General features: G+C 42.7%; 1 long non-coding RNA gene across 1 annotated transcript; it reads left to right on the forward strand.

The window, feature by feature from the left end:
* Positions 1-9,267: 9,267 nt before the first annotated feature.
* LOC147747931 (uncharacterized) lies at positions 9,268-16,240 on the forward strand. The gene is made up of 5 exons (XR_015308465.1): positions 9,268-10,769; positions 10,841-11,007; positions 11,117-11,719; positions 11,865-13,825; positions 13,919-16,240. It is a non-coding gene; the product is annotated as an uncharacterized LOC147747931 (long non-coding RNA).
* Positions 16,241-16,936: the final 696 nt, after the last annotated feature.

Here is a 16,936-nt window from a genome sequence, read left to right on the forward strand (position 1 = left end):
AGGGAATAAGGATAATTCCAGAGAGGGAAGTAATAGCCCCCACAGATAATACATTCCTAAAATATCATGCAGGTCTATGGAGGAGGCAAGTGAAACTATATAGAGAAAATGAAGGAAACCGTAGTTGCTTGAACATAGTAATAGATAATTCAGGAAATGAAGCTTCTTGGGATAACTGGTCGCTAGGTAGTAGCCCTGTGGGAGACCCTAATGAGAGCTATACGGAGGAAGAGGTAGAAGAGGTTGGCTTGAGTGAGGTAGAATAGGACGGGGGATGCCGCAAAGTCTAGGTCTCATAACTTGGAATGTGAATGGGCTAGGCAATGAGCTAAAGCGAGAATATATAAAGGAAATATTAAATAATGTGGACATTGCCTGCCTACAAGAGACCTGGACATGCGACGAAACCCCAATCTTCGAGGGATATCTACAATTAAGTCTCCCGGCCATGAAAAAAAGCTTTGGCCGCCGTTCGGGGGCACTGATGACACTGGTTTCAACAAAAGTTCTGAGAGAAGTTACACCGTTGAAAATGAAATGTAAATGGGTCCAATCATGCGGAATAGAACTATTGACAGTGGAAATGAAATACAAAATGTTGACTGTGATAAATGTATACATGCAGTGGGATAATAGAGCAGAGTATGAAATTGAGATGAGGTATTTTAAGGAGGATGTCGATACTATACTAGAAAAATACGCATCGGACATACTGATAATAATGGGGGATTTTAACCACAAATTAGATCCAAAGAAGGCTGACCTCTGGAATAGTGAACAGTTAGAGGTGTATGGAATAAACCCTGCTAGCTTCCCAGCAGGGGAGATTTCAAAACAGGAATCAGAATTAGTACATGTCCTAGGAGGTAGGGGTTTCCAATGTGTGAATGGTAGATTGAAGACAGATTGGCCAGCAGGGAAGACCTTTAAAATAGGTTTACAGAACTGCCCAATAGACTACATGTTTTTACAAGCCTGGAATTTCCCCCAAGTACGGGAATTTAAGATAGAACAAAAAGAGGTTAGCGACCATAACCTACTAAACCTAACAATATTTGGGGGAAGCAAAATGCCTAGAGACAAAGTGATCCCCCAGGTGGTCGAGTACCCTAAACGGGTGACGACACGACTTACGGAGGAATATCAGGAAAAACTGAAGGCCATGCAAATTAAAGTTGAGCCTGGAAATTTAGAGAATAAAAATTTGGAATGGTTCATAGAAAAGTTAGAAGAAGTGGTCCAGTGTCTAAGAATAGAATTAAAAAGGGACAAATACACTAGTGTAAAACTGCCCAGCTGAGTAAAATGGTTTTCCGCTGAGTGTCAATCTAAAAAAAGGGAGATACGGGCAGCACAAAGAAGGCAAGAGAAGAACTTCACACATGAGAGACAGGTACACATAAACAAATTGAAAAGAGAATTTTAAAAAATGGCAAATAACGCAAAAAGGTCATATAAAGAGAAATGTTGGTTAAACCTGTTAGAAGCAATTGAAGAAAAAAACCTAAGACAATTTTGGAAATTGGTAAAGGTAGCAATTGGCCCAATAGATGGTGAACTAAATTTATATAGTTAGTGAGGCAGCATGGGAGGAGTATATAAGGGAATTGTACGGGGTAAGAGCTCCTAGAGATCACGTTGAGACCAAAAAATGGCAAGAAATACCAGAAGATCTCAAATCTAAGTTTAAGGAAAAACAAGTAGAGCATACAATAAGAGAACTGAAGCTAACTCGTGCGGCAGGACCCGACAACCTTCCTGCAATAATATTGAAATCAGAAGTAAAGTGGTGGGCAAGATTTTTTACACAGATGTTCCATATAATACTTACTAAAGGCGTAATGCCACCTAACTGGAAGGGCGCAATAATCAGGCCAATCCATAAGAAAGGGAGTATGGAGGCACCACAAAATTACCGACTGATTAACCTCCTTGACATAGGAGAGAAAGTTTTTTCAAAAATTGTATTGAACCAACTTAACGCATGGGTAAAGGAGTTCCAAATTGTACCCATCGATCGGTCTGTCTATGGGAAACTCTAACGAAGGTAAATATTCCCAATGACCTACTGACCATAATAAAGGAATTACACAGAGGAAACTGGGCACAAGTTATTAAGGACACCGGGGGGGTCACTGAGGAAAAAAATACCCATTGACAATGTCCTAAGACAGGGTTGCGTTCTGGCCCCACATCTATTCTCTATATTCCTGTCAGACCTCCCGGCCTATTTAGAGGTTGAGGGTAGTGCAAGTCCCAGAATGGATGGAAACAAGGTGCCCTGCTTACTCTATGCAGACGATCTGGTAATAGTAGACCAGACCGAGAGAGGCCTCCAAAGAAAGCTTAACGCTTTCAATGCATACTGTGCTAGCAAATTCCTAACAGTTAACCTTGATATTTCAAAAATACTATGCTTTGGAAAAAAGACAAGCAGGTTTAATTGGTACCTAGGGGAGCTTAAACTGGAGACGTTTAACGAGTACCGATACCTAGGTATATGGTTTGATAAGACATTGAACTGGTGCACCCATCTGGAATCACAAAAAGCAAAAGCACACACTTCAATATGCGGACTAAAAATGTTTAATAGGGACTATGGAGAAATGTCACATCGACCAATGCTAAGAGCTTTTGAGGCAATGATCCCCCCCCAAGTCCTGTATGGAGCAGAAATCCTTTATTTGAGCGGTAAAGGAGCTTGGGACTTGGTGGAGGGGAATGCCTAAAGAGCCTTCTCTCTCTCCCACAATCGTCTATGGTCCAAGCCATAAGAACTGAAATAGGCACAAAGTCTTGGGAGATACAAACGCAAATGGCAATAATTAGACTTTGGAAATGATTTGAAGATTCAGATGGGGAAAAAGTAGCACCATGGTGCAGGAGAGAAATCCAAAAGAGTGACCTAAAATGGGCAAAAGCATGCAGGGAAAGATTAATGCAAATTTGTAAAAGGCTAAAGGTAGAGGTGATCCAGGAAACGCATCAAGTATCATGCACTAAGAGTGAGCTGAAATTAAATGGGAAGGAAGTATCCAGAATCATTGATATGGGATACTTAGCGAAGAAGAAATCAGTAGCACACATGATGAACGCCTGGTCAAACGAAAATTGGTTTCCCTATCTAGACATCCTACCCAACCGCGGCTATAGGCAGGAGATATTAAGGCTGCGGTTTGGGATCCACCCATGGTTAATGAATAAAGACCTGAAAGCAAAAATGCTAGATTAGGAAGGGTGTTGCAGGTGTAATTTAGGATGCAAAGGAGACCTGGTATATATCCTACTTGATTGTTTGACATTTTTAGATCAGCGGAAAATGTGGCTGCGGCCTGTATTTTTAAAACACGACATGAGAACAAGGGCGCAGGCGGCAAATCTATTACTTGAAATTCCCAATATTGACATTGCAATTGCCCTGGGAAAATATATAAAGGTGGTACTGAGTGCACTAAGAAACCAGGAATAATCTGTAGTACTGCATGAACTTTTAAATTAAGGAAATTATACTTGAACTAAAGGAAAGGAATGTGTTTTAAATGCAATAATAAGTTTTATCTCAGATGTAATTTTATTGACGTTGGTAAAAGCATAAGGGCGTGTAAGAGTTTTAATCGATATTGGATTAATTTTTACAATGTTTTATGGTTTTTTATGTGAATATTTTACATTTGTGATACTGTCTCTTGCTCTTGTTTAAAGACTATGGTCATAATAAACATAACTTTGACTTGACTTGACTATTGTTCAATTTTGCTATAACAAATTAGGGATGCAGGGACCCTGTCGAAACAATATCTGGTACTATGTAGAACTTTCAGGTACAGAATTCACCTAACTTAAGGCACAAGAATGCATGATGTGTGATGTATATAGTGTACTCATTTCCTGGTGTCCAAATGTATGATGGCCTTGGTATTGCTATGGCTTGCTGAGTATGGTATGTGAGTTTTCTAGATGCAGAGAATCATCAAAGTCAGCTACAATTGCGAAATATAGTAGTGATGAGGTTAATTAACTGGTTCTGCAATTTTGCCTACTGGTGCAAGTTTTGGCACATCTTTTATATGTACACTTCAAACTGTCTTACCGATGAGTATCATCGGTGCATGACAAATGTGCTATTTGATTACTTACAACCTGTGCTTCTGTTGCATATCAAATATGTGTTCGAAGTTTACTGATGTGCTTTACATGTGTCGCTTCATAGCTAGACCCCCAGCATACACACATGGTGAGGTAGATAACTTCAAGACCCCAACTTCACCAGCGAGTGCCTTCATCAATGCTAAATGTGTATTGCAAGGAATGGATGTGATGTCAGATGCTGTGTAACATTCCAGATTCTACGTGAATCCCTATCACAGATAAACTTTTGAATGATGATTAATAGGTCAGGAAAGTGGATGTTAAGTGTTGCATATGTATCAGCCTCTGACTACTGTCAAGGAGAATACATTGCTAATCTGGGATGGGCCACATGATAGTAGCTTGACAGGAGAGCCATGGTCATAATGGTAGACTATGTGAAAAAATGTGGTAGTGGATACACCTCTGAACATGGCCGTGGTTGTGAAGAATTTGGAATGCATGTCAGTTGCACATGCTATAATTTGGGAGTATGTAATGAGCGGTGGCATGGCCCACCATTGACTTACAACAGTTCAGATATGAGAGGTTTCATATGCCTCAGTGTGATGTGAGTTACTTATCCAGTGTATTGTGTTAAATATCATACCTGCCAAGTATTTAGTAAAGTTAGCAATGTGTCCTCATATGGGTCTTTGCCTTAACAGTTATTCTACGTTGTGCGGACATTGCACATCTTAATGGATAATGCCTATGGCATAAAGGCCCTTGCAGGATGCAGAAGGGATCCTAATGTTCAGTAAAGATGATGTGTCCTATTCCATGGATACCAAACTGCATTGTTCCCAAGTGTTAGACATGGGGGTCGATAGTTGGCTGAGGTAGGTACCTTAGGCCAAATTGGGACCCTTGCTTCCATGTCAGGGAAAGGACGGACACCTTCTTAGATAGCCCCTGCTCCCCCCATGGTACCTTGGCACGAGCAGCCAGGCTTATCTTCAAAGCAAGCGTGTAAAGTATTTGCAACCATGCTCTCAGTAACCCAACGATGACACCACAAATGGACTCCACACGATTTTCATAAAAACAAGTATGTTTATATAAAAAGATATACGATGAGACCACACAATATAAATCCAACATATGCGTATTGTTGGTTCTGGCAATATTAATGAGCAATTCTAGATGATCCACTGAAGTCCTAATGCAATGCTATGCAGTTTGTATTGCAAGAATCAGCCACTTCGCAATGTAAAAATAATGCAGTTCGTTATGCAACAATCAAGCAGATCGTAATGCCAAAATAAAGCAAAGCGTAATGCAACAATCAGGCAGTTCGTAATGCAGAAATAATGCAATGCATAATGCAACAATCAGGTAGTTCGTAATGCAGAAATATTGCAATGAGTAATACACTCCAGCACCGATCATGGTTCTTTAGACAATTTCTCCGCCACTCATACTGACTTGCGGTCAGCTTCATCAACAGATGCCCCCAACACGGGTATGGTGTAAACCAAAGTGCAGCTCCGTACTCCAGCCCCGGTACTGCCGCTCCACAGCAAGTACGGGCCGCGGTACGAGCTGAAACAGAGTCTCGCGCTGCAAGAGTGGGAGAGACCGAGAGCGTCCCTCTCCAACCCCGTACCCTGCCCCAGGCGGCGACACATATTACCTGGGGGGGCGACCTCGCTCTCCTCTCCTCTTCTCGCGACTTGGGCCTCCGATGGGACTTTGTGGATTCCGGGCTGTTGGCGATAACGAAGATCTCAGGCTGCAAAAGGGCAGACACGCACAGCGTCGCTGAGACTCACTTGCACTTCGGGTGTGCACGATCACCGGGCAATCCTCACAAAGGTCTCAGCCTGCAAGAAGCACACGCACACAAAGTTGCTGAGACTCACTTGAGTTCCGGGTGCTCATAATCACAGGGCAATCCTCACAAAGGTCTCAGGCTGCAAGAAGCACACAGACACAGAGTTACTGAGACTCACTTGAGTTCCGGGTGCACACAATCACAGGGCAATCCTCACTAAGGTCTCAGACTGCAAGAAGCACACGCACACAGCTTCAATGAAACTCACTTGAGTTCCGGGTGCACACAATCACAGGGCAATCCTCACTAAGGTCTCAGACTGCAAGAAGCACATGCACACAGCGTTGCTGAGACTCACTTGAGTTCCTGGTGCTCGATAACATGGCATTCCTCAAGAAGGTCACAGGCTGCACAAAGCACATGCACACAATGTCGCTGAGACTCACTTGAGTTCCTGGTGCACAATAACAGGGCAATCCTAAACAAAGGTCTCAGGATACAAGAAGCTCATGCACACAGCTTCGCTAAGACTCACTTGGAGTCCGGGTGCAAACGATCACAGGACAATCCTAGCGAAGGCTGCAAAAAGTGCACACACACAGCATTGCTGAGACTCGCTTGGACTCCAGGTGCCCATGATCACAGGACAATCCTCACATAGGGCTCAGGCTGCAAAAAGCACACCCACTCAGTGTCGCTGAGACTTGCTTGGACTCCAGGTGCCCATGATCATAGGGCAATTCTTACGAGGGTCTCAGGCTGCAAAAAGCACATGCACACAGCGTCACTGAGACTCTCCTGGAAACTTTTGTGTTCCTGAGTTTCCGCAACAGGGAGCCAGCTCTCGGACCCTTGGGCTTCAGTTACTTCAGGACACAGCACATAGCAAAGTCCTTTCAAACAGGGGGACATAGCACACAGCAAAGTTCCTTTAGCCTCTCCTTGGTTAAATCAGCAAACTGCAGCTTAGCCCCAGTACACACAGCAAGGGTTAATCCTTTCCTTCAGTGTCTTCAGCTGGTTCTTCCTTGGCAGAGGTTCCTCTTGACCACAAAGTAGTGTCAATCCTTTTCAGTCTTGAATAATCCAACGTTCAGGGGTTTCAGCTCTCATAGTTATACCCCTAAAAGTCTTTGTGTTCAGGGGGACGCTGACTCCTGTCCAAACCAGTGCTGGGTGTCTCCCTGCCAGTGACACCTTCTTCCATTGATAGCGGGGGTCTGGTCTGGATTTCAGCGAGAGATGGAGCCATTGTTTTATGGTGGCAGCCCAGGCCTCTTCACCTCTAGGGGCTACTCCTCCCCTATTCTCCAGATGCAGGTCAGCCTGTTGCTGTCTCACCTCCTCCCTTGGGTCAAGACATTGCCCAGATCCTATCAATTTCAGATCCAGTCAATCCACAACCAGGAAAAGACACACAGAAATGTTAGAGCACAAAAAACCAGCCACTTCTAAAAGGGTGGCTTTTAAACACGCAATGCAAAAACCACCTTCACAAAAAGATGTGTTATTGAACTGTGAGTTCAGGCATACTGAACTTCACCGCTCCATCTTAAGCCTTTGGGAGGATAGGCTGGAAACATATTACACAGCCTCCCCATTCTATCCTATGGGCAAGATGGCCTTTCAACAGTGAAAAATGAAATGGAGATTATTTCACTGTCAGGACATGGTACACACCTCAGTACATCTCCTACCTTTCACATGTACTGCATCCTGCCCAGGGGGTACCTTGGATCTACCATAGGGGTGTCTGATGTGCATAGAAAGGTAAGAGTAAGGCCTGGCAAGTGGGTGCACTTGTCAGGACAACATGGCAGTTTAACAAACTGGGCGCAGGCTCTGCAATGGCAGGCGGCGTTCTCTATTTTGAGGCTACTGGTGTGGGTGGCACAATTAGTTCTGCAGGCCCACTAGTACCATTTACATTACCAGCCCTGGCACACATAGTGCACTTTACTAGGAACTTTACTAGTAAGGCAAACATACCAATCATGGACAACCAATTACCATAACACTTTACACAGGGAGCACTTGCATTTTGACACTGACCAGCAGTGGCAACGTGCCCAAAGCATCTAAGTCGGCAACACCATGTCAGAAAAAAGGTCTAGGGGGAAAGCAAAAAGTTTAGGGAACTTTAGCCAAAAAAAGCCAAGTCCAACACCAAGCATACTAAGCACTGACATGGTTATGCCTAGATGTGCCAAGGTGTTGCATTTGCATTGTGCAACAATTGGCCCGCCTTAGTAAATCTGATGTGATAGATAATAGGCATGTGTCTGTGCACTCTAAGCTGCAAGATAAAGGTAGGCTGTAGGGGCTGCTACCTTAGATGTTGTGAAATTAGTATTGTTTCATGATCTTTGTACCTGTTCCCAGTCACCCTTTGGATTGAGAGTTATCCTTATTGCTTAAACAGACAACATGACCCTAGACCAGCAGAGAAAGCATACCCTATGAAAGGAGTGCTACTTCAACCTCAGGATAGTCGCTAAGGCACACAGGGTCATGAGGAAGCATTATGAGGAAGACAAGCTTTCTGCTCAGACCATCAACACTTGACAAGGGGAGCTCTGGCAGAAATGGACATTCCGGCAAAGGTGCCTCCAAGGTACCAGTATGTAGCACCTCCACCAGCGGACAATCCCAATCCCCTGGCCCCACACCTCAAGCCACAGGAGAGCCTAGCTCTTTTGAACTGAACATCAAGAAGGACCTTTCCGATTTGCAGTTTCGGGTGGCTGTTTTAGAGAATAAAATGGACCAGGCTTTGACACTCCTCAATGTTATGGCAGAGTTTTTGGCTTTACTTAGAAGTGATATAGATCATTAATCCTGCTCGCATCTAGTATAGGTATTCTTAGCCTGTGTTGGCCCTTTTAAGCCCTTTTTCCAGACCTAGAAGAGGATAGCTGCTTAATATGCCTTTATTCTTGACTTTAACCTGTCTATTGCCTATTGGCTTTGACATATTAGACATATTGGTATGGTTCATGTAGGTATTCTGACAGAGCTAAGGAGCATTTCACCCCTTTCAGGCCTAAAGCTAGAGAGACTCCATCTTGATGGAAGCAGAGAGGCTTTCTAGGGCAAAAGCAATGTTGATAGTTATAACTGTTGTTCGCCCTAAGCGGACCGGAGAGAACCGGCCAGAGCTGAATCTAATCAGGAATTGTTCCCGGGCTCAGTCTCTAGACGAAACAAGCAGACTGGTCACTGTGGGAGCGTCTAGCGCAAGGAGCCTGGTGCATGGGATTGGTCAGACAAGGCAGCTGGCTGGAACTTTCCATGAGGAAACAGCATTCTATATTTGTGAAGTGCAGAGGCGGAGTCAGTCAGTCAGAGAGGAGTCGAGGAGAGAGTGAGTCGTGCAGAGGAGAGTCCAGCAGAGAGGAGCAGTGGAGTGGAGTTGGCAGAGAGAGAGAGAGGGTTCAATCTGGAGAAGAGCTGAGTTGAATAGTGAGCTGGAACTGAAGGAAGCAGTCAGAAGCAGTGGTTTATCAGGAGGAAGTGTGAATAGCTGGAGTCTGAAGTAATGCCTTTTAGACGAGATAGTGGAGAGCTCGTGGATTAACCTATGGGAGCAGATGGAATTGGACATTGGTGCAGAGATAGAGCGAATAAGAGAGACAGAATGAACGGTGATCAGAGCGGCAGGAACTATTAAAAGATTGAAGACGCAAGGTGAAGAGACGGTTTGTGTGAGGGAGAGGAGTCCAGAGACAGAGCGATCAGCGCAGAGGTGTACCCAAGAGTGCAGGAGAGGAGAGAGAGCATGAGATGAGCCAAGGCACAGACGAGAGAGGAACCCAGATGACAGCTAGAACAAGACTTCACACTAATCAGGTGATATTGTTTTCATCACATTAGCTATACTTAATCTTTTCCTTTTCAGCGGAGTGTTCCTGTTATGTGTAATCTTTTCTCTTTCAAGCGGTGTGTTCTACCTATAGCCTTTGTTAGATTTGCATAAATGTTTATATTACTGTAATAAATGTCCCCAGTTTATAACTAACTGGTGTGTAATCCCTATTCTTGTTCACTAAGGGTAAACATAGCTCCTAGGTAATTGCTGCATGAATGGATGAGTAATCCCAATCAGGTGAGTGGTGATCACATAAATAGGGAGTGAGTGGACCTTTGATACCAAGAGCAGAGAGTACATTATATAATCCGGACCCACATCTAAAGTTATTATTGTAGTTTCATCCCGAGTAGACAGCTGAGATAATATCCCAATATATATATATATATGTATAGGTGTTCATAGGAATGTGGTCGTCGTTTGACACGCGGCGTTAATGAGAGCACTGGAGTGTCAAACCAGTGTGTAAAGCCACCGGATTGTGGTAAAAGACTAAGTGAGAGCGGTGAGAGGGAGATCACCGTGGATGTTTCGCAGGATCGCGAACGCTGGAAAAGAGAGCATTGGGTTCTGCAGGCCCGTGTGTAGACACGCCGGATTGTGTGTCAGATCTGCCCTGGGGTAGAACGGTCTGGGTCGAGGCGACCGCGAGACCAACTGATGTGAATAAGTGTAGTGTATGGATATCCCTAGTAATATTCTTAGTATCCCTATAGATTTAGTGGTGTTCTTAATAATATGAGCTTGTATATTGCGAGTTCCCTATCCTCAGGTAGGTACCAGGTGCCTGGATAGGTGGTCCTGAGGACGGAAGGTGAGTACGTTTTGGCTGGGTCATAGGGGCCCCTGGGGGCTGATCCCATCTAAACAGAAAATCCAGCCATTACATTTTGGCGTAGTCGGCATCTTACGAACTCTGTGTGCCTGGCCATGTGTTTAGATTGTCTCCCATGTGTTGTGTGGGAGTGCCCTGAACGCCAATTACATTTTGGCGTAGTCGGCATCTTACGAACTCTGTGTGACCCCATGTGTTGTGAGTAAGCGCCAAACATTACATTTTGGCGTAGTCGTCATCTTACGAACTCTGTGTGCCTGGCCATGTGTTTAGATTGTCTCCCATGTGTTGTGTGGGAGTGCCCTGAACGCCAATTACATTTTGGCGTAGTCGGCATCTTACGAACTCTGTGTGACCCCATGTGTTGTGAGTAAGCGCCAAACATTACATTTTGGCGTAGTCGGACAGTTTACGAACTCTGTGTGCCTGGCCATGTGCTTAGATTGTTTCCCATGTGTTGTGTGGGAGTGCCCTGAGTGCCATGTACGCCAATTACATTTTGGCGTAGTCGGACAGTTTACGAACTCTGTGTGCCTGGCCATGTGCTTAGAGAGTTGCCCATGAGTTCTGAGGGAATGCCCTGAACGCTAGTTCCATCTGGCGTAATGTTGCAGTTTATGTAGCCTGTTAGATCTATTGGCTTGAACAGTTGCAGCATGAGGAGATTGTATTACATCATGGCATTTGGTTTATTCAGGGTGGAAGGAATGGTTTTCATCTTGGTGTTTAAACTGTCAGAGTTGAAGGATGGCATTACATGAGGAAGCCAGTTACATCTTTGTGATGGTCCAATTGTATAAATGTGTGTAAAAAGTGCTTTTAAATTGCCCATTAAATTGCTTGCTGCATCTGCTTATGCTGTGCAATATGAAATGTGTTCATTTTAATATGATCTGTGGAGTTTTTAGAATATAGCTCCTTGTAAATATGGCTTTAGAATAGCGCCATTTTAATGTGCCTTATGAGGTGCATGTTCTCATGTTGATCTGCTGTGTTGCTTGTGAATGGTGCTTTGGATATATTCCTTGTGAAAAGCGTGTCGTTTTTTGAGTTTGTTTATTGTCTTGTAAATATGGCTTTAGAATAGCGCCATTTTAATGTGGCTTGTGAGGTGCAGGTTCTCATGTTGATCTGTTGTGTTGCCTGTGAATGGTGCTTTGGATATATTCCTTATGACAAGCGTGTTGTTTTTTGAGTTTGTTTACTGTCTTGTAAATATGGCTTTAGAATAGCGCCATATTATTGTGACTTGTGAGGTGCATGTTCTTATGTTAATCAGTTGTGTTCCTTGTGCATTGCGCCTTGGAAATGTTGTTTGTGAAAGGCTTGTCTTGTAAATTTGGCTTGTGAATAGCGCCATGTGGTCATGGCTTGGACAGGGCATGTTCTCATTACGTTTGGCAGGAGAGAGCTGGATCTTTCTCGGGTGCTTGGGGATAACGTTTTTGAAAATATGTACGTGTCATTTGTAAACGTGAAGAAATGTGCTAATGATTTTCCCATGTAAAAATGGACGTTGGGAAATGTTTCCATTTGAGCTGCCAAAGGGTTAATATCTTGAGTTGAGATGGCAGCCTTTATTTTTTACATGCTGTCAACATGCATGGTTATCTGACCTGACTATAAAAGTCAGTGAATTATTTTAAGGATTATTTGATGGTTTGATTTTGACTTTTTTTTTTTGGTTCCTTGGTCAGCCTACGTGCTTTGTCAGTTTCTTGACGGAAAGGTAACATCTTGTGTTTTGAGAAGAGTTCTGTTCATTTCACATTCCTTTTGAAATGCGTCTACGTATTTGTGTGGGTTCACTTTGGAACTGAAGTGTTTATAAATCAACCAGTGAATTACGGAGAAAGCTGTTCTTTTAAAATGAGAGAAATGTTAAAAAGATAGCCCTAGAGTGCACGCTACGAGCTGTTTTCTTTAATTATTTCTGTGAGGGGTTTCCATCTAGACAGGAATGTGATGGTTGCAATAATAATAGGTTTAGAATAATAAATCTTGCCCGACAGTGCGTGGTAACATGTGCTTTTAATTAGTGTGAGGCAACCATGTGCTTTTAAATGAAAAAAGTTAAAACGTGACATTATTATTTTCCCAAATGTGAATTAAAATGTATGCTTTTATAAATGTGTCATCAAAAAATGTGAACTTAAATATAATGTTGAAATGAATATGCATTTTATGCTGTTTTACAAATTATTTCTTTTTGACAAATGGGCCATGTTAATTCGTTTCTCAAATGCAGAATGTATATAATTTGGTGTGCAAAAGATAGTTGCCCCTTTTAAATAAGTGCTCATATTTTTAAATGTTTTGTGGACAAACGTCTTTTTAAAAAAAAAAATTGGATCTTTTTTAATTGGCAATACACTGTAACAGAATTGTTTTTTTTTTTTTTTTTTTTTTTATTAATATTCGCCTCCGTTAGTTTGAGAATCAGGCCATGAGAACAGGCAAAAGGAATTTGTTTTTTGACCTTGGCAGCCCAGCTGGTCTGCGCAGACAAACTTTTTTTCATTCTGCAAGTTTAGATCACGTCCCAGTGTGTTATGATGGGCTACAATCCAATTTTCTTCCGCGCACGGCTTGTTTATTTAAGGGCGGGGTGGCCTGGGCTTCTCTGACCATGGAAATTGGGAAGCTTGCAGTGCCCTGCTGATGCTGTCATCATTTGGCAGTGTTACAATTTTTTTTCACACTGTAGCATGACTCTTGCCCAGAAGGGTGAGACTGACTTAGTTAGGATTAGGGTATGTTAGGCCCCACTCAATGTTGCTAAAAGTTAAATTTTGAATGTTTTAATTAATTAGGATATTTTCTTTTCAATAATGAAAGGCACCCGGGGTGCTTTTTAAATGGAAAATTTTATTTTACAAGAATAATGATACTTGTTCTCTGGTTTCTAGGATTGCTGCAGTTGGGGTGCGTGCGTGCATCTGCCCACTCCCTTTATTTGTTTTAGCTTTTTATTTTCATGTTATTATTTTAGTTTATTGTTTTGGATGATGGAACCAGACCAGACCAGACCAGACCAGACCGGGTGATGGATGGCCACATTGGAGGAAGTATCCAGGATGCAGGGTGGTGGCCTACACTGAAGAATTTGGACATTAAATAATCCCTTGGACAATCAGGCCCCACTTTTAAAGCAAAAAAACGTGTCACCTATTGTGACTAAGTTATTTAATTCCTTGGCCTGCAATACTACAAGCAGGCCCCACTTTTAAAGAACAAGAAAAAAAAAATGTTTTCTTTGTAACAGTATTATAAATGAATTTGGACATTGAATGATCCCTTGGACAAGCAGGCCCCACTTTTAAAAAGAAATGAAACCCAAACATGTTTTATTTGTTACAGGATTATAAAAGGACTTGATCCATACTCCCTTGTACAAGCAGGCCCCACTTTTTAAAGCAAACAAAAATATGTCACCTATTATAGTTTTTCCCAAATGAAGGATTTTTTTGAATGATGGCGCACATATGTGCTCCACTGTGTGATTTAAGCTTGATGTTACACTAGTTATCTTGTAGACTGGGGTTGTAGTTTTTTACTGTTCTTGCATTTTCACCTTAATTGATCAAAGGGTGGTTACCTTACAATTTAGATGGTTCTGGGTGGTGTGTCTTTTAGTATGATTATGTGTTAATGTTTATCCAGACCTTGCAACAGTTTGTCATGTTTATTTCTCAGATTTCACCTTAAATTGACTAATGTCAGCAGGTAGGCCTCATTTAGGCCTGTTGTTATTTTCGTCTCACATATTAGCACCTACACCAATGGTTTCATGAGTCATCATTAGCTTAAGTTGCCTATAGTAGGTAGAGCTCATTTAGGCCCTTTCTTGTTTTCTCATTAGAAGTTGAAACACATTTAGCCTTAAGTTGTCCGAAGTAGGCCCATTTAGGCCCCTTGCTGTTTTCATTCAACACATAAGTCCCTACATCATTAGATTTCACCACTTATAATTAGAAGTTGAGGAACATTTAGTTTGAGGATGCTTTGGTTAGTTTCTGTTGTTATCAGATCCAATCTCAGATATGTTTCAGCATTCGAGTCAAGGGTGCTTTGATTTGTTTTTAGGTTTCTATTCCCTACAATTGAGTTTCAGGTGGAATTTTCTTGAGTTGTCATTGTTTTTAGGGAGTTTTTTAGGTTTTGATTTGTTGATAGATTGTGTTGATGTTTGTTTATTTAGATGTTATTGTTTGTCAGATGTTCGCAAGATAAGGATCTAAGGGTGGATGGCAGGGATATTTAGCAGTGATATAGATCTTAATCTTGCTCACATCTAGGATAGGTATTTTTAGCCTATGTTGGATAGATTATGTTGATGTTTGTTTAGATGGATGTTATTGTTTATATAGATGCTCGCATGATAAGGATCTAAGGGTGGAATGTTATGGCAGAGTTTTTGGCTTTACTTAGAAGTGATATAGATCATTAATCCTGCTCGCATCTAGTATAGGTATTCTTAGCCTGTGTTGGCCCTTTTAAGCCCTTTTTCCAGACCTAGAAGAGGATAGCTGCTTAATATGCCTTTATTCTTGACTTTAACCTGTCTATTGCCTATTGGCTTTGACATATTAGACATATTGGTATGGTTCATGTAGGTATTCTGACAGAGCTAAGGAGCATTTCACCCCTTTCAGGCCTAAAGCTAGAGAGACTCCATCTTGATGGAAGCAGAGAGGCTTTCTAGGGCAAAAGCAATGTTGATAGTTATAACTGTTGTTCGCCCTAAGCGGACCGGAGAGAACCGGCCAGAGCTGAATCTAATCAGGAATTGTTCCCGGGCTCAGTCTCTAGACGAAACAAGCAGACTGGTCACTGTGGGAGCGTCTAGCGCAAGGAGCCTGGTGCATGGGATTGGTCAGACAAGGCAGCTGGCTGGAACTTTCCATGAGGAAACAGCATTCTATATTTGTGAAGTGCAGAGGCGGAGTCAGTCAGTCAGAGAGGAGTCGAGGAGAGAGTGAGTCGTGCAGAGGAGAGTCCAGCAGAGAGGAGCAGTGGAGTGGAGTTGGCAGAGAGAGAGAGAGGGTTCAATCTGGAGAAGAGCTGAGTTGAATAGTGAGCTGGAACTGAAGGAAGCAGTCAGAAGCAGTGGTTTATCAGGAGGAAGTGTGAATAGCTGGAGTCTGAAGTAATGCCTTTTAGACGAGATAGTGGAGAGCTCGTGGATTAACCTATGGGAGCAGATGGAATTGGACATTGGTGCAGAGATAGAGCGAATAAGAGAGACAGAATGAACGGTGATCAGAGCGGCAGGAACTATTAAAAGATTGAAGACGCAAGGTGAAGAGACGGTTTGTGTGAGGGAGAGGAGTCCAGAGACAGAGCGATCAGCGCAGAGGTGTACCCAAGAGTGCAGGAGAGGAGAGAGAGCATGAGATGAGCCAAGGCACAGACGAGAGAGGAACCCAGATGACAGCTAGAACAAGACTTCACACTAATCAGGTGATATTGTTTTCATCACATTAGCTATACTTAATCTTTTCCTTTTCAGCGGAGTGTTCCTGTTATGTGTAATCTTTTCTCTTTCAAGCGGTGTGTTCTACCTATAGCCTTTGTTAGATTTGCATAAATGTTTATATTACTGTAATAAATGTCCCCAGTTTATAACTAACTGGTGTGTAATCCCTATTCTTGTTCACTAAGGGTAAACATAGCTCCTAGGTAATTGCTGCATGAATGGATGAGTAATCCCAATCAGGTGAGTGGTGATCACATAAATAGGGAGTGAGTGGACCTTTGATACCAAGAGCAGAGAGTACATTATATAATCCGGACCCACATCTAAAGTTATTATTGTAGTTTCATCCCGAGTAGACAGCTGAGATAATATCCCAATATATATATATATATGTATAGGTGTTCATAGGAATGTGGTCGTCGTTTGACACGCGGCGTTAATGAGAGCACTGGAGTGTCAAACCAGTGTGTAAAGCCACCGGATTGTGGTAAAAGACTAAGTGAGAGCGGTGAGAGGGAGATCACCGTGGATGTTTCGCAGGATCGCGAACGCTGGAAAAGAGAGCATTGGGTTCTGCAGGCCCGTGTGTAGACACGCCGGATTGTGTGTCAGATCTGCCCTGGGGTAGAACGGTCTGGGTCGAGGCGACCGCGAGACCAACTGATGTGAATAAGTGTAGTGTATGGATATCCCTAGTAATATTCTTAGTATCCCTATAGATTTAGTGGTGTTCTTAATAATATGAGCTTGTATATTGCGAGTTCCCTATCCTCAGGTAGGTACCAGGTGCCTGGATAGGTGGTCCTGAGGACGGAAGGTGAGTACGTTTTGGCTGGGTCATAGGGGCCC

This window comes from Lissotriton vulgaris, chromosome 1_1, assembly GCF_964263255.1.
Source record: "Lissotriton vulgaris chromosome 1_1, aLisVul1.2, whole genome shotgun sequence".
NCBI classification, from domain to species: Eukaryota; Metazoa; Chordata; class Amphibia; order Caudata; family Salamandridae; genus Lissotriton; species Lissotriton vulgaris.